The sequence below is a fragment of the Grus americana genome, chromosome Z, assembly GCF_028858705.1.
Source record: "Grus americana isolate bGruAme1 chromosome Z, bGruAme1.mat, whole genome shotgun sequence".
In the NCBI taxonomy this organism is placed as follows: domain Eukaryota; kingdom Metazoa; phylum Chordata; class Aves; order Gruiformes; family Gruidae; genus Grus; species Grus americana.
The window spans coordinates 34,039,087-34,065,092 of record NC_072891.1 but is presented as its reverse complement, the minus strand read 5'-3'; the positions used below and the strand labels follow the sequence as shown (position 1 = coordinate 34,065,092).

The window sequence follows — 26,006 nt, the reverse complement described above, 5'->3', positions numbered from 1 at the left end:
TGAAGATGTTATCAAGGCCCATAGAGGATAGTACGAGAAGGAAAGTATAGTATCTCTGGTCAGGCTAAGTCAGCTATTATTCACTAAAAGAGAGAACAGTGAAAAAATGGAACAGTTCGGTATTTATGGAAGACAATGGGAATTTGGAAGCATGAGAAGAATTAAGGTATATTAAATCCAAGAAGGAAAATATGGATACTTGAAAAGACAGGTAGGCAAGTTAGAGCTAGAAAACAAAAAGGGAGAAAGGCCAAAACCATCATGTTATAGAGAAGAGATCCTGTGATCACACACATGGAGGAATAAAGAAATTAATACAGCGTGAAAGTAGCAAACTCAGCCCCACCAAAAAGCAGAAATTGCCTGCGTAATACAATAATGAAAAACATTTTGGGTTTGGGGTTTTTTGATTTAGTCCCTCCCCCCCCGCAAGCAGGAAGAAAAGATACATCATCATTTGCTTAGACTTGTGATGAAATAATTTAAGAGTATTTGGCAGCCAAAATAGGCTGTTTGCCTGAAGGGTCAACAGGCCAATGCATTCCACAAAAGGAGAAAGGGAAGAAGGTGTGAATAAGATGAAAAAGAAACAAAAGAAAAAGTCAGTTTAGAAAGGAATATCTTGGTATGATAGAAATGCTATTGTCACAAAAGCAATTATCTTTTCCTTCTAAGCTACAAGTAATATGAAATCAGACCAGTGTGGAGCTAGGGGATAATTAAACCTATCCAAAAGCAAATTATAAAGATCTGCACAACTGAAAAGAAAGGTGCTTTTTAATTGTGTCTTCCTACAGTGACATTCAAATATGTGCTGTAAAGATGATTCCTGCATTCAGTGTGTACTTGACACTCATCAGTTTCAGCTTGGGTAGTTTATAGAATCTCTATAAACCTGACTTCTAGTGAGAAAGAGTTAAATAAGTGAGTTAGAATTGACATCCATATGGTAGAGATTGACACTGGTTTGTGATATGTGAAGAGATAGCTTTTCTATTGGCAATGCTACTGTTCTGTTTCCATAAACTGTTAAGGTAATTTACTGACGAACATACTACCTGTGCAAGTATTGCAGGTTTTGGTAATGCCTCTGGTGTAGTTAATGAGCTAATAGCATAACTTCAGTTATGAAGCTATTTTTTTTGCTCTAAAAATAGCACATTGAAAAAGAGTTGGTCTAGCACAGTGCCATAGCAAGAATGCGTTTATGAGTAAGACAGCGTGGTTGAAAACACAAATATTGTTTCACGAACACTTGGAAACACATTAGAAAATGTCTAATTCAAATAATTTAATATATGACCATTTATGATCTAGACTGTTTTACATCAGAGTTACTCTAGAAATTCCACTTTGTTTTGCTACCTTTCAATAATAGCAGTTTGCAGAAGTTATTTATCATCAGTGTACTAACTTTTTCTGATTCTTGAATCCTTCAGAATTTATTGGTGTTACTATAGAAATGCACATAAAACATGTTTTATTTTCTCTTTCAGGGAAATCTTGAAGAGTCTTACACTTTTAATCCTCCAGTGATTGATTGCGCTGTGAGGACATTGTGGTGAGGTGGTAAGTTGGTGCAGATCTATTGCTTTGATCAGCTAAATTGTCATGTCAGATTTAACTGCTAAAACAATATCCTTCGGTGTTGTGTTTGCGTGATAAAAGTTGAGAAATGTCCTCCTGGCTTTCTTGGCAAATTTTCCAGATTTTAAGTCTACAACTGATTTCATACATAGGAAGTCTGAATCACAGAGGCATCAGATTTGTCCTGTATTTACAGATCAACTTTGTATCATATGAACAGAGCAGTTGATTCATACTTGCTCAGTGCCTATTTTGCAGAAACCCTAGGTTCCTGTACATCTGGAAATCTGGGTGATTATTGTAGTTAGTTTGGTAGGGCGTGAGTCACTCAGCAATGTTTGATATTGTCAGGTTTTGAAATTTCAGTAATCTGTCAACTATTTGTCAGTCTTTTTCTAGAATTTTCCCTGCCCCCTCCCACCTCAGTATGAAAAATCTGTAAAGGCTTTTCTTTTCCTTACTACAGGGAGGGCTGATAGATTTAAGAAGTCACTGTGTCCTGCCAATGTTCCCTGGATAAGCAATTTTTGTGAAGCTCTAATAAATTACATCATGACTTCTGTAGATCTTAGCAACACTCTGGTAACTTATATAACAGTCCCTGGCTAGGAATTTGTAGCTGAAGTAAGATAATTTAATTTTTACATTCAGACACAGAGTGGATACAATAGGAGTGATGGTTACATATTTCTAGGTGTTAGAACATTTATGAAAAATGAAGGGTCAAATGACTGTAAGTCACAGTTCAGAGAATCATAACTGATGGCTTTCAGTATTTCTGACCTCCAGCTGCTTGGCCAGTCAGCCTTAATAAACCACACACACAAAAAAACCCCAACCCAAACCAAACCAAAAAAACCAACAAAATTTTTTTAATAATCTGAAAGTTTATGTTACTGCTGGAGCCTGAGTACTAAGTAGTACAAATCTTCATCTTTCAATGAGAAATCGTATGGCGTTTGTTAAGCTAGATACCATTTTGTGGTATTTTTCCATATTTCCATCCATCCATTAATAAACCTAGAAGAACAGTTTTACAACTCCAATTATACATCCTTATTATATGAAAAAGATTAATGTTTCAGAATTTAATGAGTACAAGAAAACCTTTCAATGTACTAGATACTGAGAAGAATAAAGTTGTATGCTATTTCATTTTCAATGGACATAGAAAATGGTCATTATATGATGTACATCAACTGCAGAGTTAGGGCCACTGATGTAGCATAGATTCATATTCTTTGCTTTGTTCTATTCTTGTTGATAAAAGGAGCATTTACAAAGTGAACAGGCTAAATTATTTCTGACTTTAATATATAGAGATCACCCAGTATAGAGTCTGCTGCTTTTTAAACTAGGCAACTATTTGTTCTGATGAGTATTCTGAGTGACTTTTTTTTGGTGATATCATTGAAGTATAGTGTTGCCTACTACATCTTGGTCTAAAAATAGGAGTGATTTCACATAAGCAGTGTCTGTTTCTTTGAGTGACAATAAAATTCCATTTTGATACAGTTTCCGTTTAAAACTTTTTTCTTGCCTTTGCAAATCAGTAACAGATTAAGGAGTGATCTATATCATGTCCTTTGATCACCCTTTTATTGAGTTTAGTTTGCTAAAATATAAATTACTTTTATTGGAAGTAATAAAATTATCCCCTTGACTTGGTTATTCTTACTGTAAAAGTATAAGTAGTTTCCATGCAGTAATGTCTTTTACCCAAATTAATAAACATGTTCTAAGATCAAATTCACATTCATAAAGTAAACTCTAATAAATACAAATCTAATTTATTTCTGCCTCCTTGTGCAGTAGTGTATTTTTTAATGAAATATGAAGTTAGTATTAATATTTATATTTCACAGTTAAAGAAGCCTTGATTCACTGCAGTTAGATTGCTGCCAATTTTTTAAGATTGCAAATCTTGAATAAAGGTATTTTCTTATCATTTCCTAGGCTGAAATCCTGTCATCTTATCAAATGTAAGAAATTTCCTTGAAGGAATCAATAGCAATGAAAAGCCAATGGGGAATAAAAAATGAGGGGGAAAAAAAGCCCAATTTATACCAAAGTTTGAGTTGTTTAAGATTTATATTGGTTTTATAATTCTGGACTAATGTTAGATATACAATGATATGCAATTTTCAACTTCCATACATTTTCTATTTCAGATCTTATGAAAAAAATAAATACAAATTGTGCAAACATTATATATATATAAAAATTAATTTAGCAAAATTTCATAATAATAAAAAACCTATTCAAAGTTGAATAGAGGTTGTTTCTATTATGTATCAATTTCTTTTAACCAGAAATAAAGTGCTTTGTTTTTCTTTGCTTGGTGAGCATTTTCAGCCCTGAGAATGTCAACATGCAATTCTTGAGGGTGAAATTTTGGTAGTGCAGAAGTATAAAGCATATCTCTCATACTTCACTGTGTCTCAGATTCCGTGTGTAAACTTAGTTCAGCAGGGATATGTCTGCAGCTCTTTCAATGACAATTAGATACATCCAAGAGGAGACAATGGGTCTCTCCTAATTATTTAGAATTAACTTGTCGTCGTGTATGGAAAAAGACGGAAAATGTAGATATAGGCAAATAAGATGCAATATTTTACTTTTTGTGATCATAGAGATAAAGGAGACAATTATTAAAGCTTTTTTGATGAACTTCATATAATTAATAAGAATACATGTGTATTAAATGAATGTATTAAAATTCTTAGCACTGTCAGTTCAATAGCTTAGCAAACTGAAACTAGAATATTAAAGCTTTAACCTCTAGGCCATATTTTTGAAGCTGGTTTAAATTGGTTGAGTTTCTTTTAGCTTGACCGTTATTTGGCTCCCTGAAATGTGATGGCTGAGTGAGTTCAAATGCTGAGGATGAAGAACCACATTACAAAACAATTGCATGTTATGACAATAGTTCACATCTTGCTATCACCACAGAAGGGTCAAAGCCCAGATGTCTATGCAGCGTCAACTGCTCAAGTCAAAAAGCAGGTCTTGTTATGCTAAATTGATGAGGCGCCCTGAGAAAAAGCCTTTCCCCCTCAGGCAGTATTGCAGTTGTGGATAAAGAATTCCAGTTCATTTAGCCATTTACCATCAGAACAAAATTCATTTTACCACTTAATCAAGTTGAAGCTAGGGTGAAAAACAACCTCCTTCTTTTAATCAAATCTGTATTGTTCTTAAAAATATCTTTACTGAAAGTGAGAATAGCCTAAGTTAAGCAGTTATTTCTACTGAAGGAATAGTAATTAGGAAAGCAGCCCTAATGGAACTGCAGAAAATCTTGGTGCAGCACAGAAACATTAATAGTGAAAAGATTTTTGTGCCCAAAATTAGAGGTGCTTCAAGTAACTTAGTTCTTCTGGAGTGCTGTCATTGTGTGGATAGAAACCTGAATCAAGCAAATCTTCATAGATTAGTTAGGCATTTTGAAAATGCATCTGTTGAGAGTATTGGAGTTTTTCCTTCTTAATAATTTTCAGTAAAACAAAATGGAAATCATACTTCGTCTCTATTTTTTTCCAAATAAATATTGGTATTGCTCCCAAATATACAACACACAGCAAATAGAAGTGGAAGGAAATATGTAATTCAGTTTGTTATTTCTCAGTAGCTGTGTGCTAACCATAGAAGATGAATCACAAAAGGTAATCAGTGGAGTTACAAAACAGAGAATGTTATAATATAATACGAAAGAAAGAAAATGTTGCTTTTCTACAAGTATGTTTTTACATTTCTCAACTAGGTAAGTCTGAACTCATGCAACACAGGTTCTGTGGGCTAGTTGTGGCATATTAATAGTGTCACCGAAACCCGGGAATAAACCTCGTAACACCAATGTGGTGTTAAAAGGCAGGCATTCTTTATTGCAGCGCTGGATGCACGGGGGATAGCTCCACCCAACGTGCACACCAGGTGATCACCAACGCACAGGTTATGTAGGATCAAAATACACATATGCATCGTTTTTCTCAGAAAAGGCAGTCCTATGATAATAATTTCTTGGAATTCATCTACATATTCTCCTCCCCGTCCTGCATGCTCAGTGATTTGAGTCGGTGGTCTTCAAGGGGTCTCGTGGTCGTCAGCGGTCGTGCACTCGTGTCCACTGGATAACTCTTTTCTTGCTGGCATGCACAGTATCCGTGCTGTGGGTGCACCTGTCCATAACAACTTACTTCATAAGATTAGTATCTCCGAACCTATTGTCCATTTGGGTAGCGACTGTACATGGAACATAGCAGCATTGTACATTGCCGTGGTCAGTTAGCTTCATTACCTATTACCTTGGTTACACACCAATTATCTCAAACTGATTCTATAGTTTCTGTCTCATGGCCCCTATCCCACAGTTACAATAGCATTTTCTCTCTTATTTTAAATGAATGTATTGAGAACCAGAACTATTTAAAGAACAGTTTTAGTGTGACCTGTTGTTATACATATATGTCAATCTTCTCTAATAAATATCTTATGTATGTCTTTCAAAAATAAGTAAATGTATTCACCAGTTTTCCTAAATGTTAAGAACATTTACAGAAAAATTTGTTTATTTCACAAAGGCCACTTTAAGAACTTGTACAATTTTAAGAGACCTTATTGTCCAGTGAGGGGTCTGTGTGCCTAAAAAGTAATTCAGTATTCACAGAGAACACATTTTTATGTGGGTCATGATGTGTTGTGCCAAACTGACCAAAACTTTGTAGCAAAAAAGCTCATTCTCCCTCAGTGTGTTCTTGGTAGAGAACAACATACTTTAGAAACATTTAAAAATGAAATGATAACTTGCCAAAAATGCTTTTGCTTAGTAAACATGAATGTTTTTTGTTCTGGTTTTAATCTTTTCATATCTATATTATATTACAATTATTATCTCAACAATGTTTATTGTATTGTCTGAAAGTAGCAGTGATTACATGTAACTAGGTGTAAAATTAGTATCCTTGTAAATCTAGACAGCTATCGTGTGCATATAAATATATATGTATACAATTTTAGTGACTGATAATGTATTTCCTTTTTATAGAATAGTACAGCAGACCTTGATAGGCTTTATGTATAAAACTAAGACTAATTAATTACCATGTCATCTAGGATGGTGATAGTCTCTCCAGAATAGACAAGGATTGAAGATCTGTTGCACTTTATGCAAGTTACGAGATAGGATATCTGACTTCTGAAGACAAGGCATCCAAAGTATTATTTTTTTTCATTTATCTTTTTCATTTTGAGTTCAAATGCACTTTCACTACTGCTCAAATACTCAGTATTCTTTTGATTCTTCAAAGCATTACAGCTGTTGAGGTACCTACTCTTAGCTAGTGAACAAGGTTGTGCAGTTACTTTCACTTATGTTCTTTTTTTATTATTTCCTGGTCAGATCCTCGAAGACAATTGGCTTCCTTTTGAAAAACAAATCTTACTAAATAATCATTTAGATTGATTGTGTTCTACATGCATATTTGGACATTAGAGACAGCCATTCCATAATAGAAAAGTATGAAAACTATGTTCAGTGTTACTGCAGTTGTTAAATTTAGACTTTGTTGAATATACTGTAGCATATACCATTCTGAAATGTTATGATGCAGAATACTGTGTATTATTTCTTCTCTCTTTATGTTAGGGAGTCTTTGATAAATTTAATCAACTTTTCTCTTTTATAAACCACTCAAAACACATCTAAGACTATCACAAATTTTATTTATTCTTTCATTAAACATACACACTAATGTTTAGTGACCAGTTAGCTGACAGCAAGTATAGGATAAAAGGATACCTCAGGTTTGACATTTTTTGAAGTCCCATATGAAAAAAACATACTTAATATTTTAATAATTGACTTAACATTCAAGATTCCAAAAAGGCAAAAATCCTTTACTTTTGTTTGTCTGCTTGCTTTGTGCTTTCAACATCCTTTGAAGTTATAAATAATTATATTTGGTTTCTCTTGTTTGGCTGATTCATGATTGCATTTCTTATCTCCTACAGTAATATGAATGACAGGCTGTAAGTATGAAAATGCCTTGTTCCCGGCTTAAAATTAGGCAGGCAACTGTTACAGATCTGCTAAAGTACATCTGAATCTCCTGAGGATACCATACTGACATTCTACCAGATATCATAAGAGGTGAATAGTGAATTTGTCTGGTTTTACCTGTTTTCAGGAAAAGAATAATATCAAGTAGTTGGCAAAAGTAATTTATTAAAAGTGTTCATCTTCACAGACTTTGAGTTTTATTGTGTCTTTTTAGAGCGAATGGAAATATGTTTCTGATAAGCAGCGTGTTATCATATAGAAAGAAGGGATTTGTATGAAATGTGTCACTGTAATGTACAACATGGCTTGTGTCATGAATTCCACAGCCATAGTGTAAAACAAGCCCCTAACAGGTTGACGTTATACCATCATGACACTTGTCTTCCTGCACAGGCTTTAAAAATCTGTAGTTTCCTGATTTTCATCATACATTCATTATTGGTAGTGATTTTTGAAAATACCTGTACAGTAGATACTGTTTTATTATAGAGACTGTAATGCAAGATGTACCATGGAAATATATTGGATAAATTTTCTTTTTAATTTTTAATTTCTTTAAAACCTTTTAAAATTTCCCTTTCATCTAAAATGCTTGCTTAAGAATCACGGCAAAGAATACAATGATCTCAACTTTTTACTTGGATTATGAGGAGAAGGACTGAGGAGAAGGACTTTGGCCCTGGGGAGAAGGACTTGGGGGTGTTGACTGATGAGAAGCTCAACATGAGCCAGCAGTGTGCACTTGCAGCCCAGAAAGCCAACCGTGTCCTGGGCTGCATCAAATGAGGTGTGACCAGCAGGTCGAGGGAGGTGATCCTGGCCCTCTACTCTGCTCTTGTGAGACCCCACCTGGAGTACTGTGTCCAGCTCTGGGGGCCCCAGTAGAGGAGAGACATGGAGCTGTTGGAGCAAGTCCAGAGGAGGGCCATGAAGCTGATCAGAGGTCTGGAGCACCTTTCCTATGAGGACAGGCTGAGAGAGTTGGGATTGTTCAGCCTGCAGAAGAGAAGGCTCTGGGGAGATTTGATTGCGGCCTTCCAGTACCTGAAGGGGCCTACGGGAAAGATGGTGAGGGACTGTTTATCAGGGAGTGTAGTGACAGGACAAGGGGTAACGGATATAAGCTGAGGGAAGGTCAATTTAGATTAGATGTTCTTTACTGTGAGGGTGGTGAGGCACTGGAACAGGTTGCCCAGAGAAGCTGTGGATGCCCCCTCCCTGGAAGTGTTTAAGACCAGGTTGGATGGGGCTTTGGGCAACCTGGTCTAGTGGAGGGTGTCCCTGCCCGCAGCAGGAGGGTTGGAACTAGATGATCTTTGAGGTCCCTTCCAACCTAAACCATTCTATGATTCTATGATTATTAATTGGACTTTCTAACCACAGGATTAGATTTTTACTGCTTTTCCATATTTGCTCTTTGTGATACATCATGTGTTAAAAAATCCTTTGACAAACTGCTTATGTACTTGAGCAGCACAAGATCATCTCAGATATGCTGTTATCTTACTTATTTGTCCACCAGCTGAAAACAAACAAACAAACAAACAAACAAAACCCCACCAAACCAAAAAACAGATGTCTTGGATACTTAGACCAAAATCTCTTTTCATACATAAACTTTTATTTTATAGCATATAATCAAATGTCTCTGAAGTAGAATGTTTTCTACTTAAATTAGGCGAAATTGCATATAAGAGATGTTAGCAAGGATGATGACAGTTCTAAAACTGGAATGCAATAGCTTCCCCACCCCCCTCACACACAGAGGTTGAAATTTATTGCAAATACTAAGCAAAATACAAGATTTGTAACTTCAGAAACATTAGGGAAGTTCAGTGACTTTGGATGTACATTTTTTCTCTAAAATCTTCATCATTCATTGTTTCTCACTTCAAATAATTCATTCATGTAGACTAGTACAACCATTAAACTGCTTCCTTGAAAGTAGGCTGATTCGTACTTAGATTTCTTTTTATGCCTCTGGTAAATTCCACATTATCCAAACACAGTCAGCATTAGATAGTCCCAATAGTATAGAGTGTTTTTATGTCTCAATAACCAGATTTAAACTATTCATTAAGTTCCAGAGTGGAGAGCTCCAGTAATGACAATAGGAAGAAGAATCGTATCTAGAAAATCAGAAGGCCTGATCCTGAATTCATTTTGGTGTGTGAGTTGGAATTAGAGGTGATTTCACATGCATTTAATCTCCTAGGTTAATAAGAACTGATATGCTTTCCTCAAAGAGATTTTTCTTTTCTTTTTTAGCAATGACATAGAACATGTGAACCATTCCCTTCAGTTCTATGGCAAGAAATTAGGCAGAACACCGTTAAAGAACTACAAAAAAGTTTGTCAGATAGGGTGAAAGAAATAGTAAGTTTGAAAGAAACTGGTGTTTATTCCTCAAAAAATTCTTTGTTTAAGACTGGAAGACAGTGACACATTTCATGATTCCTCGCTTTGTCATATGATTTAATGACACTAAGATACTTTTAAAACAAACAAACAAGAAAACAAACAAGCAAACAAACCCCAAGAATTCCCTCCTAACAAAATCAATGCAAAATTATTCTTTTTTTTTTTTTTAAATATTAAGAGATGAGAACTGAATTATTTGGAAGTGAATTTGATTTTTTGATATAATGTTTTTTCTACAAAAATTCAGCACTCTGTTTGCTTAATCCTATTTTAATTAGAGAATTTCAGAAGGTTTTGCTGGTTTTTGTTTTGTTTTGGGCTTTTTTTTTTTTTAAATTATAGACATTACTCCTACGGTGCATTGCACAACGAACAAGCCTGTGCACACAGGACAAGTCGGTATTTGTCTAGCACTTTTTTGGGCTGGTGAGCAGAAGTCAGGATTTGCAGAATTCGAGGCTAAATTTTCAAGTAATTTTTCTGATGATACTATGAAGTGCTGGCTAAGGAAATAACACAGTATTTAGTCATTATTTACTGACATAATCTGATATATAACTTGTGATTGTTTTCATTAAATGACAAAAATATGTTGCAACTTCTGCTAATTCAGAAATGTATTTCTAAAGAAACAGTATTACACCTTCTCCATTGAGACCTTCACTTTGTGCTATTTTAGGTGACTTTGTTCTACTCCCACTGTTTCTTTGCCTGCTTAAATATTTATCTGAGGTAATAACAATAATTATAAAATGTAAGTCAGCAGCTGTTAGCGCACATATTTTTGTTGCTGACAAATTCAATTAAAGACATTGCCAGCTAAACCAATCAAATAACAGGTAGCTCAGAAAAGGTCAACTCTGAATTATTATTTCCCATAATAATTTCCCAAACCATTAAGTCCGTAAAATTCATTTGAAACTGAAGCTCATAAAAGTAAATTATGGAAAATGCCTTGCCAGTTTGTGGGTATTCTAGAGCATAAAGCTGTGTGTCTCCCATGCATAATACTCCTGCTAACACTGTCCAGGTTGTGGTACAACTACGGCTAGGCTCTAGCAGTATTTTCATTATAAATGCCTATTTCCAGGAATGCTAACTATAGTCAGAAAGCTTTTTTTCCCCCCAGGAGTACCAACCAAACATTTTTCCTTTTTTTTTTGGTTTGTTTTGAACTATGTTTTGGAGTGTTTATGAACGACGAGAGAAGGCTTGATACACAGTAATATGTAAATATATTGTAATAACAAATAATATATTGAACTTCAGTAATTCAAAAGGGAATTATACTTCTAAATTCCAGTGTGAGTTGGAATTTTGTCATGAATAACAATGCAAATGATGATTAAGAAAAACCCAAACCAAGACATCTTAAGACTAAGATAGGATGAAGCAGTAATTTTTACAGGTACATTAAGCTTTTAGTTACTCTATGACCAAGGTCCATTAAAAGTAATATTTGCCAACAATTGCACACAACTGAGGTTTTTATGGTCCCTGATTTGGCTCTTCTAACAATTATAATAACTTATGGAAGTCCAAAAGGAGCCTAAACTGAGTAGCTGCAGAACTAGGTAATTTAATGTGATCACAGTTGTTTTTTAAACAAAGTATTTTATCAGAGAATGCTGGTTTAAGAGAGGATAAGATTTTTCATTAGAACAGCAACAACGACTACAACAACAACAAAAGTTGGTAAAAAATAGTGAAAAAGATGGAGAAACCAATACCCATCAAGGGATTATAAGGGGAAAAATAGTGTATTTCAATATATTTTATACTACAAGAAGGAATGTAACAAAAAATTAATTATATTTATTATATGCTTTGAAATTTTCCAGTAAAAAAAAAAGCTTAAAAACATGAATCTGCAAAGGAAATAAACTAAAATGATATATGATGTGTTAATAGCATTATTCTATATGTGTTGGTGTTCATAATTTACATGTCCTTTCAGCTTTAAATAAAAGCATAAATAACTTGGAAGCAAGAAAAGCAATGCTCAGTTACAAATTTATACTTCACACCTTCATACTGTCCAGGGTAACAGAACCTTCCATTTCTATTAGGTTTACAGCTGTAGAAAATAAAAATATTTAGAGTGATAATGATTACATCTCTTGCTCTGCTATGTTCCTTGGGCTAAAAGATTTGCTGGTGAGAGTTTTGAACACTTGGCAAATTTGTACATGATCTCCCACCATCCAGCAGTAGACCAGAAGACTATAGCTATTGTTCCAGCTAATCTGCATATATTGGGAAATAGTGAACAAATGTCAGCTACATATTTGCAGATCAGTCACCAGCTTCAAAGGAAATACAGCTAGCTGGGAAAGGAAAAAGGGATTAAAATGGTGCCTTCAGTTGTATAAAACTGAAAAAATTTAGTTTGATAGTTGAATGTGATTAGTTCAGGCAGATGTTGTACCTGATAAATGGAGTTGAGTGTTTAAAAATTCTAAAATAATCTAGAAACTTCACCATTGTTAGAATTATCTGTGCCCCAAATACACATTACAAAGGGATTACTACTGAAATGTATGTTTTCTACTACAAACCAGTTGTAGAAGAATATAAAGAAAGGGAAAATGCTTCTTAGAATACCTTTTAGTTTCCTAATGAGCATGTTCATGAACGGAAACATGCTTCAGAAGCTTTGGAAACTGAAAACCCTTAACTGAATTGTGGTGTCTTAGAGTTGGTTCAAGACAGGAATAATGCTAGAACAATAACAAAGATATTAGTTATACTCCCATGAGACAATTCATTGACACAAAAGGGACTTATGGAATTTTAAATCTGTGTAGCTGAACTGAGACTGTCAGGATGGGAATAAATTGTATCTGTCAAAATCAGTGATTTATTTTTCCTGCCAGAAGCACACTGGAGGGTTAAAACAATTACATTAATTATATATCTTCCTCCTACATATATATACAATTGCTGTAGTGAAGGTTATCATCAATTTACTTAGTTTCTTCATTCAGAACATATTTGTGGGTATATCTCTCTCTACGTATATCCATCTTTAACATATGTAAGTGATCATTACTCATGTTTGTGACTCCATTTTCTCTCTACTGGGAAAACACTTTGATACTTCTTTAAAAGTACTTAGACAGTTCTGTTGAAGAGTTTCATGGCTGAGCTAGTGAAATCACTTGTCTTCACTACTTGGAGTTACCATGTTTGTACTGGTAGTGTAGGGAAAAAACTGAGGGTGATTATTTCTGTGTGCCACACCATCCCCCCCACTTCTCCCTCCTTGCCCCCCAGCCCCCTGCACCATAGTTTGTAGTTTGTTGTTTGTGGAGGAAGGTGCTGTTCACCAGAATCTCTTTGTGGGCTTTTTTACCTTCTCAGCTTCTCTACTGTCTGCAGTGTCAAAACATCCTTGTCTTGCCATCATCTTCAATCTCTGGGTGACTTCCTCTGCTTTGCAAACTCTGCTTGCTCTCTCAATAGCCAAGAGTTTCTTTTCTTTCTGCCAGAGAATTTTGCTGAGTTTGCAATCTTATAATGAACTCAACTAGCCCCAAATCTTTTCTGTCATTTCACTTTTTTTCATTTATTTTTTATTTAAGAACTGAAATAGTTTTCTAGTGTCTCTGACTTGCCTGACTTAATTGAAGACTGCTAAAATACTGCATGTCTGTGAAATGTCAGAAATAAACCTACTCAATGGCTATCCCTTGCCACCACTTCTTTTCTAGTATATAATGAAATACTGTTTAGATCTTCTTTATTCTTATTTTCAGAGATTATTTTACCCTGCTGCAGCTTGAGGCACATTTTACCACCTCCACCATGGTGGTACAGCTGTGTCACTCTCTGCACAGTACCAGATCGATGCCGCAGACTGCTCAATGGGCAGCTCCATACAATTTGACACAAGACTATACACAGCAGCATGGAAAATTCTATTTCAGACAATCCAACCATCATTCCACACAAATCCCAGCCCAATCCCAATGTTACCCTAGTTTTAGATCATTTATCAGGGAAGGAGAGGATCTGTGGGGAAAAGTGGATGGTTTATATCCAGCATTTGCACCAGATTTATTGTTTGTACTTGGGAAGGGAAAAAAATTTGTAACACTCCATTAGGAAATTTTCTTTAAATCTGTATGAGTTCTGGTTTGTGATAAAGTTACATAAAGAAAATGCGCTACCTTGAGCCCATTTTGCATGTGGTGCTTCACACTTTAATTTTCTGCTCAATGCAAATTACAATTTATGTTATAATAGACATTTATATGATGTTATAAAATAAACCTATCTCATGTAAAATAGTTCTAGAAGGCAAATTGAGAAAAGCAAAGTTCACCATAGTTTTAGTACATGAAACGAGTGTCATATAATATTTCTCTTACTCCCAAGAACAAGTAAAATGGAAGCAAGTTAAAAATACTCAACTCAAACAAGACATTTTTTGCAATTATATCCCTCTTAGTGAAGTTAGCTTCTTGCCTTCAGGATGTAAAATCAAAGCTAACAACTTGAAGTACTGTTATTGATCAGTGGTTCCTCTACCAAAACCAAACCAAACCAAACTTATATTGTTTGTCATATGTAGTATTATCTAGATTTCTGATTATGTTTTTATCTAATGTTTTTAACGAATTATTTTCAAGGAGTATATCATTCAACTTGGTTACTATTTTATTTCATGAGAATTCATGCTAACCATAGAAAGTCTGTTGTACTTCACCACAGAATATTATTCTGTAATATTTTTTTTGGCCACCCATCAGTGTTGTATAAAAATTAAATTTTCTGAACTTTAAAATATCAGCATTTTGAACTGGAGCTTTTTAAATTGGAAGCACATTTATATTTCTTGCTATGTGCCTTCCTCTGATACCCTTTTGTCTCACCTGCAGGAGTCAAGATAACACCACCTTGGTCCCAATGCCCTGACTATTGCCCCCAGAGCTCTGTAGTCACATCTGTTATCTTCCAGGTTTTCCCTTGTAGTCTAACTGGTTCCAAAATGGAAGAACAGGAGGGGCTAATAGTCAGAGGATGATGTAAGCTTTGACTGTCTCTCCACAACATCCTGGATCTGAGCTCCCATCAAGCAGCTGACCTCCCTAAACAACAAAGCAGGTCAGCACTTGATTACCTCCATCCCTCACAGCAGGGAGTGACCCACTGGTATCACTTGCTGTTTCCTTTTGGTGCTCCTGCATGCGTAAGGCTCAGTCATCCTGAATGCTTCACTTGAAAGTAAGCTGTAATGAATGTTAAAAAATTGATCAGTGTCAAGGATACCACAATCAAAAACAAACTTGGAAATATTTGCAGTGTTTGTTTTTTTCTCAAACACACAGATCTGCATGGAAGCAAGCAGCAAGCTGTTCAGGCAGCAATCATATTAAAAAAAAAAATAAGTTTAAGAAGACACAGTAAGTTAAGCAAGCTGCCTAGAAGGTTCTTTGCTTTGAACGACATAGTGGACAATATAAAAGAGAGTCATACTGTTTATGGAAGCCACTAATCTTCTACTTCCATCCTGGTGTTAGAGCCCATCTCCTTCTGGAGATTGGTGTGAATAAATAAGATTAAATTCTTGTTCTGGGTGGATCTTAGGTGGGAGAGAGGTTTTTCTGAAGTGAGAAACACATACAAACCTACCATGTGAAATATCATAAGAAGATTTTTAGGTCTTTCATACTAGTGATCAGATAATATTTGTTGAAAGGTTGATCAAGATCAGAACAGAATTTCGTTAAGAATTTAGGGAGAGAGATTGAGACATCTTGCATATTAAGAAAGAAAAAAATCTCTTTAATAGGAAGATCACAAATGCTAAAATGTCATGAAAGAAGAGGCACTAATGTATGGGGGAAGTGAAAGAGATAAATAGACATCATCATAACATTAGTGCTAAATGAAAGTGGAATGATACTTGTTTAGTTTTTCATATGTGTAAAGAGCCAACCACATTCCTAGTATCCTTTTTTCTTCTGTTGCTTATCAAGAAAAATAAAACATGGTATAATACAGTCCTATAATTGAATATAAAGAACTAAAAGAGAAATGTGTTATATTTGTAGAACACTTAAATCCAACATCCATGTAAATAAACTTGCCAGGTAATAACCTAAGCACAGTACAACACACTGTACTGTAGGAAGTACAGGAAAATTGCCTTAAACAGCTTCTGTTTTCAATCCACTGAAAAGCTGCTACCTTCAGGACAAGAAGCTCTTGGCCCTTAAATTAATTGCAGTAGTTGGGAAATCTTGATTTGCCTGAAGATGGGGACTGCTAATTATCTAGGTTTGATTGTGATATTTTCCCACTGATTTGGCAGCTGCCTCAAAATTACATTTGGCTAGACTCCCAGACATTAAAACATGGGGTGGACCAAAGAAATTGAAATCCCTCCATATGTCCATATTGTATGCATGTCTTTTATCACTTTTTACACAGCACATTTCATATCTGTGTTACATAAAAGCAAGTAATTAATTTCACTGAAATCAATCTAGGTAAGGTTTCTCCTAGTATTAGTAAGGTCTATTATTGACAGCTTCTGGGCTGTGTGGATTATTTCACTCTAATAAACTCAGTTTCACAAGCAATGATTATTATACTCAGTTTGTTATTGATAATTGCGTCTTAGGAGTAGTGAAGTGCTTTCTGAGAATGTCACAAGTGTGTCCTCAAAATAACAGAGACTGGTTGTTTTAACTTTAGTGATACACTTATATTTTGCAACTGTTCCTAAATTCTGGGACAAATTAACACATAAAAATATGCAAAGATATTTGAAGACAAGGTACATACCCTTTTTTCTTACCCCTGTATGGAGAAATAATCAGGTAAACTGTAAGTTTGTAAAGATTATGTGCTGGGAGAGCCTTAATGTATACCTTGAGAATAGCTGTTCATTTTGTATTAAAACTCTTTCCCCAGAGACTTGCCTTCACTTCTGCAATTTTTATTCTTTACCTAGGAACTATCCCCTTGTCGTGACTTGAACTGTATCTGAAACAAGCACACCCTATATATCCAAAGTTACAGCTGCTTTTTCATCACTGCTGGCGGTTTTTTTGTGTGTGTGCTGCCTTTTTCTGCTCTTACAAGTAGTTACAGGAATGTATAACAGAATAACCCAGCGCAGTATGGCTGTTTGAAAGTGATTTACTTTCATAGTTTCTTACACATTTTTGCTTGATGAAATCAAGTTCAGACCAGAAAAACGTCCAACTGTAAAACTTAACTCTCTCTCTCTCACACACACACACACACAAGTCGTAATTTCTACTACAGTGGACTTTGTTTTTCATTGTTCATCTTTACTGGTATTTCTGTCCTGGACAAATCTGTTGATTTTAACAGGTTTACTGTGATGTAAAACTGATTAATTAGGATGGAGAATGAGGTTGTAATCATCAAGAAAATATTTTGGTTTGCTATTAAACAGATATTATTACTATTATCAATAAGCACCGTTAAGAAAAGCAGGTTATTTTTTACTAGCTGGCTGGTATACATTTCTGTGTGCCTTACCTGATGTATAAAAATCAATTTAATAGTGTATTATTTTTTTCAAAACTCATAGTTGCCAGTAAGAAGGTTATTTAATTTTATTTGTTTTTATAAGAAAAAAATCTAAGGAAAAAGCCACAAAGTGCTTCTAATAAGAAGCATCTGGCCCTGCTTAGCTATAAATAGTATGTGTAGGGAAGACATGTAAGTACAAGTCAAATATGTTTAAAAAACATACAGGTATACATGTATTTTTTATTTCATAGAAATATAGCTATCTATATTATACCTGGAGATAAATCTTTATTTTACAAACTCAACTTCAAACTTGTCATTTTGCTCATTTGGTTTCATTTTCTAAGTTTTCATATACTAAACAAGAAAATGTATGCTAAGGTCCTGAATGACCCCCATCATTCACAGAGTGTGAACTTTCTCTGGCAGTAGAGGGTGTTAGAGGCAATTGTTCATAGAGAATTAAAACTGACAGCAGGAGGATAGCTGGTGTCAATAAGTCAACTATGCCAAGTCAGTTTTCCTCATTGCACTATGAAATTACCCAGTTCCTTTGAATTACACATTGATGCAGACTGTGTCTTTGACTATCATGAATGAGCAGAAGGCATTGATTAAATTTCTCTCAGCTAATCTGCATTTTTTAAAATGGATTATGCTGCTGCTCTGTGTGTAAATACCATCCTACTTCTTTGCTGTATCTTCTTTTTGCACGTGTGCCTTTCCAACAGTTACTGTGATTTCTGTACATATGCAGGGAAACTGGTAATGACACATTTCCTTTTTGCAGATGAGCAGGACAGAAGACATGAAATGGAAAGCAAAAATTATCAAAGCAGTAGGGATGGCAAGAAGTGATGTATCTGCAGTTATAAGAATCCAGGAGTTTTCACCTCAAAATGTGCAGCAACAGTTAGTATAGCTCAAGTATAGAGATGCAGTTTATTCTGTGGAACCTGGAGTTCTTCATATCAATGTTCCCAACTTTTGATTTGTTAAAATGGAGGTCACGATGTCTATATATTCTGTAGCTGAAATACCAGCAGGCTTCTGTTGATCCTATAACAAATGATAGAAGGCCATTTTTTTTTAACTTCTGTAACTCCCCAGATCTTGATGCTGTGCATCTTGATGCTGTGTACCAGATAAAACTCTAAGATCTAGTGGCAAGCCCTTCTGCAGTATTTACTTCTATTTTAAAAAAAGATTATAAACAATTGGTTTGGATAAAAGATTTCTCTGAAATCTATATTGAGTGGCAACAGAATTTTTTATAAAAATGCATGTCAGACTGAGAGATGCCTGAAATTTCAAAGCATTGGGGTTTTCACAGTCCTCCCAAGGGATATAGATTCAAAACTGCATTGTTACTAATACAAGGCCTAGTGCCAATTTCTCTCTGACCTGATGTGTTAGAATATGAAACAGAACTGCTCCGACTGTGTAAGTGACTGTTTTGTAGGGGATTAGATCTGCGGTAGGGCAAGTGCTAGGCATACTCTACATAAGCAAAAGATGTCTCTGGTGCCCTATGTGACTATTAAAATAAGTAAGCAAATTATTATTCCTGAAAAGGATGGTACTCCCCTGAGATCGAGCTTTTTATTTGTTTTGTTGGATATTTCTTTCTTCGTTCCTTAAGCATGAGGAAATTTACTTATCTCTTCTCGTTGCTTTTTAAACTCGTGTAGAAAACTTTAAAGTAAAACCCATTTATTTTTCCAGGAAATGGAACTTCTGCTTCCTAGCTGGTGTTAAAAGGTGTCATCATACCACGTGGGACATAATTAAGAATAATTAGTAGAAATCACTTTTGTTCATACAGAATACAGTAGTCCATGGGAAGATGAGACATTTTCAAGCCTTTAGTATACCATTTTGATGATACAGCTCTGTAGAACTCTGTATAATAACCATGATGTCAAATGCTTGAATTCTGCATAATGTGCACTAGCAATGACAAAACATAGACCGATAGAATTATTTAGGTTGGAAAAGACCCTTAAGATCATCAAGTCCAACCATTAACCTAACACTGCCAAGTCCACCCCTAAACCATGTCCCTAAGCAGCACATCTACCCGGCTTTTAAATACCTCCAGGGATGGTGACTCAACCACTTCCCTGCGCAGCCTCTTCCAATGCTTGACAACACTTTCAGTGAGGAAATTTTTCCTAATATCCAATCTAAACCTCCCCTGGTGCAACTTGAGGTTGTTTCCTCTCATCCTATCACTTGTTACTTGGGAGAAGAGACCAACACCCACCTGGCTACAGCCTCCTTTCAGGTGGTTTGAGTCATAAGGTCTCACCTCAGCCTCTTTTCCTCCAGGCTAAACAACCCCAGTTCCCTCAGCCGCTCCTCATAAGACTTGTGCTCTAGACCCTTCACCAGGTTCATTGCCCTTCTTTGGACACGCTCCAGCATCTCAATGTCCTTCTTGTAGTGAGAAGCCCAAAACTGAACACAGTGTTTGAGGTGTGACCTCACCAGTGCTGGGGGATGATCACTTCCCTAGTCCTGCTGACCACCCTATTCCTGATACAAGCCAGGATACTATTGGTCTTCTTGGCCACCTGGACACACTGCCAGCTCATATCCAGCTGGCTGTCAGCCAACACCCCCAGGTCTTTTCCACCAGTCAGCTTTCCAGCCACTCTGCCCCAAGCCTGCAGCATTGCCTCTGGGGTTGTTGTGATTCAAGTGCAGGACCTGGCACTGGGCCTTGTTGAACCTCATGCAGTTGGCCTTGGACCTCACATTGACTGGACTTGAGATGGCACTATATAAATATAATCAGGAGCAGGGAGGAGAGAGAATACCTCAGTGCCTATTTACACTATGAAAGAAGTATAGACCATGGTGCTATGTCTGAACAATGCAGTGCATTGAACAGATTCTTGGTCAGGTCCTGATGTAGCTTTATGTTAATAAACTTTGCCTTTTTTTTTCCTTACCTCAACAGGAGGTATTAGTCTGTGTGCACAGCCATACAACTATGGATACGTTAGTTTTAGAAAATGGTAGGGTGTGTTTAGTTCAGTGATCTCCACACTGTGTTGCAAAGAAGCTTCAAAATGAGGTACACAGTGCTGTGCCATATTAAAAAAAAAAAATCAAAAAACAACAAACCAACCAACCAAAAATCCAACAACATGGAAGCCTTATTCTGAACATCTCATTCTCTTGTTTCAGTTTCCTGCAGGAAAGGAAGATAGCTGAACCAGAATATACTTAGATTCCATTTGTGCAGGGTAAAAACTGTAGTTGCTCCTCTACTGAGTGATGTAAAATCACATTAGGCTCTCACACAAATCAGTTTCAAAATATGGAAAATAGGAATCAGAGAAAATTCTCAAATTATCAATCTTTGTATATTATTTAAGTTTGTAATTATATTTGTAAACTTTGTAAATATTTAAGATACAGCAAATTTAATAGATTCTCAGTGAATTACATTTTAATGTTACTTGGATTTTCTTGCGTTTATTTTTACATGCTTTCATGTCAATTTATAGTTCAGTTTAAAGTTCAGTTAAAATGCAAGGTAAGTTTCCACTTCTTTGGAAAAGACACTGATTTTGGAAAGACTGCTTCTATGCCAAAGCTTCAGAACAATACACAGGTCAGAACTATTCTGCAGTTTTACAAAGCAACTCCGTCAGTCATAGACCATTGATTATTAAGTTGTGTTCATCAATAAAACTCTATGTGTTCATACAATATCACAAGTGACAAAAATTTAACAAACAATTAGCCAAGTTTTTAATACTGATTTTTGTTGAGCTTCAAAAGCAAATATTTTATACAACTAATTTTCTTAATTACTTGTGTTCTTTAAAAAGTGCTAATGTAAGCCTAAAAATTAATGTTAATGTTTTGCAGAACAATTATCGCTGAAAGCAATTTATGTCCCATAGGACAATTGAGTTAAAAGATTAAAAGAATATGAAGAATAATTTATTTTAATGTATCCACAAATGATTTAATAAAGGACTTGCAGTTTCCTTGAAATTAACTTCTTTGAAGTAGTTGCTGCCTAGTTTAAGAGGACAGGCAAACAATAACAAAGTATGCAACACAAGAGTGCCATTTTCTTTTTTTACACATACAACTGTAGTGAGTTTGCAAAGTAATAGTTTGCAAGCCTTCAGTAGTCTCTGATGTTATTTCTCAAAACACAGATCTAGTGAACTGGTCTAGTGAACCTGCAATAGGTAAATTTTCTATGAATTCTCCCATGACAAGTACAAGTATTAAAAACTTGGCTAATTGTTTGTTAAATTTTTGTCATTTGTGATATTGTATGAACACATAGTTTTATTGATGAACACAACTTATTAATCAATGGTCTATCACTGACAATTTACCATTTTCCTATTTTCTGTAACCACTACTGTTGACCTAAGCCACTGTTTGTAACAAGAAAAACCAAAACCACCAACTCCCCCCTCCCCCAAAGAAACAAACTGCAAAAGTTGAAATATTAAGCTTTTAAATAAGTGGCCTGAGTTTTAGTGTTGCCGGCTTTCTACAATTCCAATTAGAGCCCCCAAAAGTCCTATAAAAAGCCCTGCCAAAGCACTACAAAGAAATCTGGTCCTTGTTATGTGCTTGTAACTAAGTTTTGTGCTTACCACAAAATGCTTTTTATAGAAACCTAGTAGGACAAACCACTGTTAACAGAAGTTACTGGTTAAGAGATAAACTGATTGGGTAAAATAGTTTCTTGTGAGGCAAGATGATCTTTTACTCAGAGGAATACTGGGGTTTGTGTGAATAAATTACAAGTGCAAATGAAATGTGATCTAAAATGATGTAATGTCATGGCAAAAACAATTGTTAAATGTATTTTTGAAAATTAAGTTCATAAATAATTTCTGCTAGTACCACCAAGCTCTGTTACCAGCCATAAAGATCACTGTCTAAAGTGGTGTAAATTGTTTGTGTGGCAAATGCTTTAAAATTAATTTCATTGGCACGCATCATGCCATGTATTTAGGTAACTTCAGTGTGATGTAACAGTATGTGACAGAATGTATCTCACCAAAAAATTACTCAATTATTTTGGACCAAAACCTAACATGAACAAGAGTCTGTAAATTGCAGACTCAAATTTCGTAAGTGACTACTAAGTAGACATGTTTGGTTTTTTTCTGCAGCACTGAAAGATGCAGGGGCGAGGGGGGGAAAGAGAGAGAAAAAACAAAATTGTGAACGTGCTCATATAATGCATGAATGTGCCTTTGACTTTTATTTTAAAACTCATGTAGTTTTGTTGTTAATATTATTTTTTTTCTTTATACTAGAAAAAACTTTTGTGACATTCAGTTTTTAGGTTCAACTTAGCTTTCTGTCACTGGTCAGGCTAAAAAGAGAAGAGTCTTCAAAAAAGAAACATCTACAAATGTCCAATGCCAAAATGTCATGATAGTCTCTTCCCACTAGTTTTCTGGTCTGGTTTTTCAAACATGGGAATTCAGGTGTATAAATGATTGTTGTATCTCTTGCTTAAATTGAAATCGACTTTATGAATCTTTAAAGGTTTTACCATCATTAGTTGTCTTCAAAGCTTTCATAAGTTGCAATACAATAAACACAGTTAATGATCCTTACTAAAAGACAGCTGTCTTGTTTGGTACGTATATATTTTTCATAACGAGTAAGACCTGGAGGAATGCTTCTGAGACATGGGTAGAAGCTCACTTTTCTCCACATATCCCTCATCAAATCTGGGTTTTTCCCTCACAAAAATGCGGAGATACTATGCAATAAATTCATAGGTAAGGTTGCTTGTTTATTTTCAAAGATGTGTCTTAAAAAATTAGGTTGCCTAAGATATCACCACTAAGTGTTCAGATTACATTGGAAAGAATAAACTCATCTAACATTTTGGGACAATTTATGAACAAATAATTTTAATAATCTAAATATTAAAGACAAAGTTGGGGGGTTTTTTGTTTTGTTTTTGTTTTTGTTTTTGTTTTTGTTTTTGTTTTTAATAATAATTAAAGCACTTCCCTGTGGTTGCTGGAAGCTAATCTTAGGAGAATAGTGGAAAAGAAATGCTGACCTACTTTTCAACAAGATCTGAACTTTAGCTTGACAAGATGCAACTTCTTGAATGCCCAACAGTTGCAGAAATGACAGTGCTATAGGTAAGGAAGTATAATATTATAAAAAAGACTAGTTTAAGATTTCTGTGCTTTCCAGCATCTGTATTAATTTCTATTTGTCATTTGAAGACATTGATTGAAAATGACATCTATAATTCCACATATGGAAACATAATGATATATGTCAGAATAATTATTGTACCTCAAACAACGTACAAATGCTTTCAGAATTTCCAAGTAGTAGTCCTTCTCTTATTCATTTAGTTCAAGGAAACAGTCTACTAGGTTCCCAGTTATCAAATTCATAATAAAAGGGCTGGAAGGAAAGGAAGGAAACAAATTTCTTCTTCAAGCAGAGAAATGCTGAGTAAGGAGACATCTAAATGCCACAGAATAGGAAAAAATATTAAGCACACACTTCTGTATGACAGAGAATTTCCCCACAGTATAGAGTATAAAATAGAAAAGAGAGGGGTGAAACATTGTCAGTTCTTATCAGGAGTGAGAATTGGAAACAGAAATAAAAAAGACATAGGACATGTGATTCTGTCCAAAATAAGGGAGAATATGACTCAGTAATTCAGGAGTGGTGCCTTTCCTGTCATCTTCATTGGCATGTGATTGTTTTATGCTTAGGTCACATAACTTTTTTTTTTTTTTTTTTTTCCTGACAGCTAGAGGCACAGATTCACCAAAATTATTATTCTTTTCCCATCTTTTCTGCCTTGTCAGACATTTTGTACTCCTATCTTGTATATATGTATTTTTTTTTCCCTTGGTTTTTGATGTAGTGGTAAAGGAAGAGCAAAAAGCAAGCAGGCAAGAGGCCAATCTCTCTCTGATAATCATAAATTCTTTTTAAGAGACTAAACTGACAGACAAAAATAAAAAGTTACCTGCTTCCATGGATAAGCTGCCCAGAAAGAATTAAAATATCATTGTAGAATACTAAAAGAAAAACCAGGTACCATCTTCAAGTACAGTGTGGTGCATTTCTGAAATTACACTTTTGTAAGAGTAGGAGAAATTTCCTTCCAAAAAGAAGTCAATTTGTACATTGTACAACTGTTCGTGTACCTGTTGAAAGTTCAAAAAATTGTTTCTTTGCTTACTTGGTGGGAAGGGGGAGAGATAATTCTACCTTTATGAGGAATAAGTGAAGAAAGGAACCCTTCCTTTTGCCCAATAATCAGTTCTCTTAAGACACTCATCAGTGCGTAAACAAGAAAGATGACTAATATTCTGAGACCAGTTTTCTATGTTCTCTCTTTTTGAAGCTGTTCGGGAAATAAATATATATATTTATAGATCCCTGTTCATGTTCTAACTTATTTGGTGTAGTACTTCTGTAAGAGTACCCCAGATGAATATTTTAATAATTCCTGCAAAGTGAAACATCTCATTCACATACAAGACGTAGACCACTTCAATAGTACAATATTCTTTAGAAATGTTGCATTTCATATTAAATCTTGTGAGACAAAAAATTTAAAAAAAAAAATCAGCCCTGAACACCCTTCCCCCTGAAAATCTGAGTTTGTTTCTCACACTTTATATGGGTTGTTGAAAAATTGTGCTGTTGAATTTAAAAAAAAAAAAAAAAGAAAAGAAAAAAAAGAAAGAAAAAGGCCACAAAACTATTTTCTTGATAACTTTTTTGAATGATATCTTAATCTACAAGTTTGTTTTCCTTGATCTACTTTTATTAACAATGAATGAAATTCTTTTGTGAGGATGAATAAAATATTTATTATGACATTTCATTCTTCTTTCAAGTTTGTTTTTTTTTTATTTTTTGACTGCTCTCTTTTATTTTTTTTCTTCTTTGGTAACCTAAAATTATCTTGCTAAAGCATTTTCTACTATTTTTGAGACAAAATCTACATAGGAATGATTAGAAAATGGCAGGTGAGCTCATTGCTTAAGTCTTAGTCTAGTGTATAATGTAAATGTTCAGAAGTATACTTAACATAACTGAGCGCTCCAGGAATTAGTAACACTAAAGGATTTGAAAACTTTAATTATCTTTGATAGTATGTTTTCATTTAATAACATGAATAATCATGAATGTTATCTATGATTTCCTTTGAAATATATCTCTACCATTTAAACCTCTTAGATTTCTTAAATTATAGCTTGCAGGGAAACTTTTCAAGGCTATAGGTATAGCTACTTTCAAAATATATTCCATCATTTTTCAGATGCATCATAAAAATGGGTTCATTTTATTAGCCTGGCTGTTATCTATTTTTAAGAAACAGATAATTGGCTGCAGATGCTTGAATTGCAACAGAATACAAAAGATTATT

General features: G+C 34.9%; 1 protein-coding gene across 28 annotated transcripts in view; it reads left to right on the top strand.

Annotated features, from left to right (window-relative positions):
- The window catches only part of PTPRD (protein tyrosine phosphatase receptor type D), a 1,257,748-nt gene that overhangs the window by 273,031 nt on the left and 958,711 nt on the right, over nucleotides 1–26,006 (top strand). For 27 of the 28 annotated variants that reach the window (XM_054809724.1, XM_054809742.1, XM_054809753.1 and 24 more), the window contains exon 2: nucleotides 1,497–1,569. The gene's annotated coding sequence lies outside the window, so the exon portion shown is untranslated. Of the gene's footprint in view, nucleotides 1–1,496; nucleotides 1,578–26,006 lie in introns of all 28 variants that reach the window. The other variant, XM_054809722.1, reaches the window with a different exon arrangement.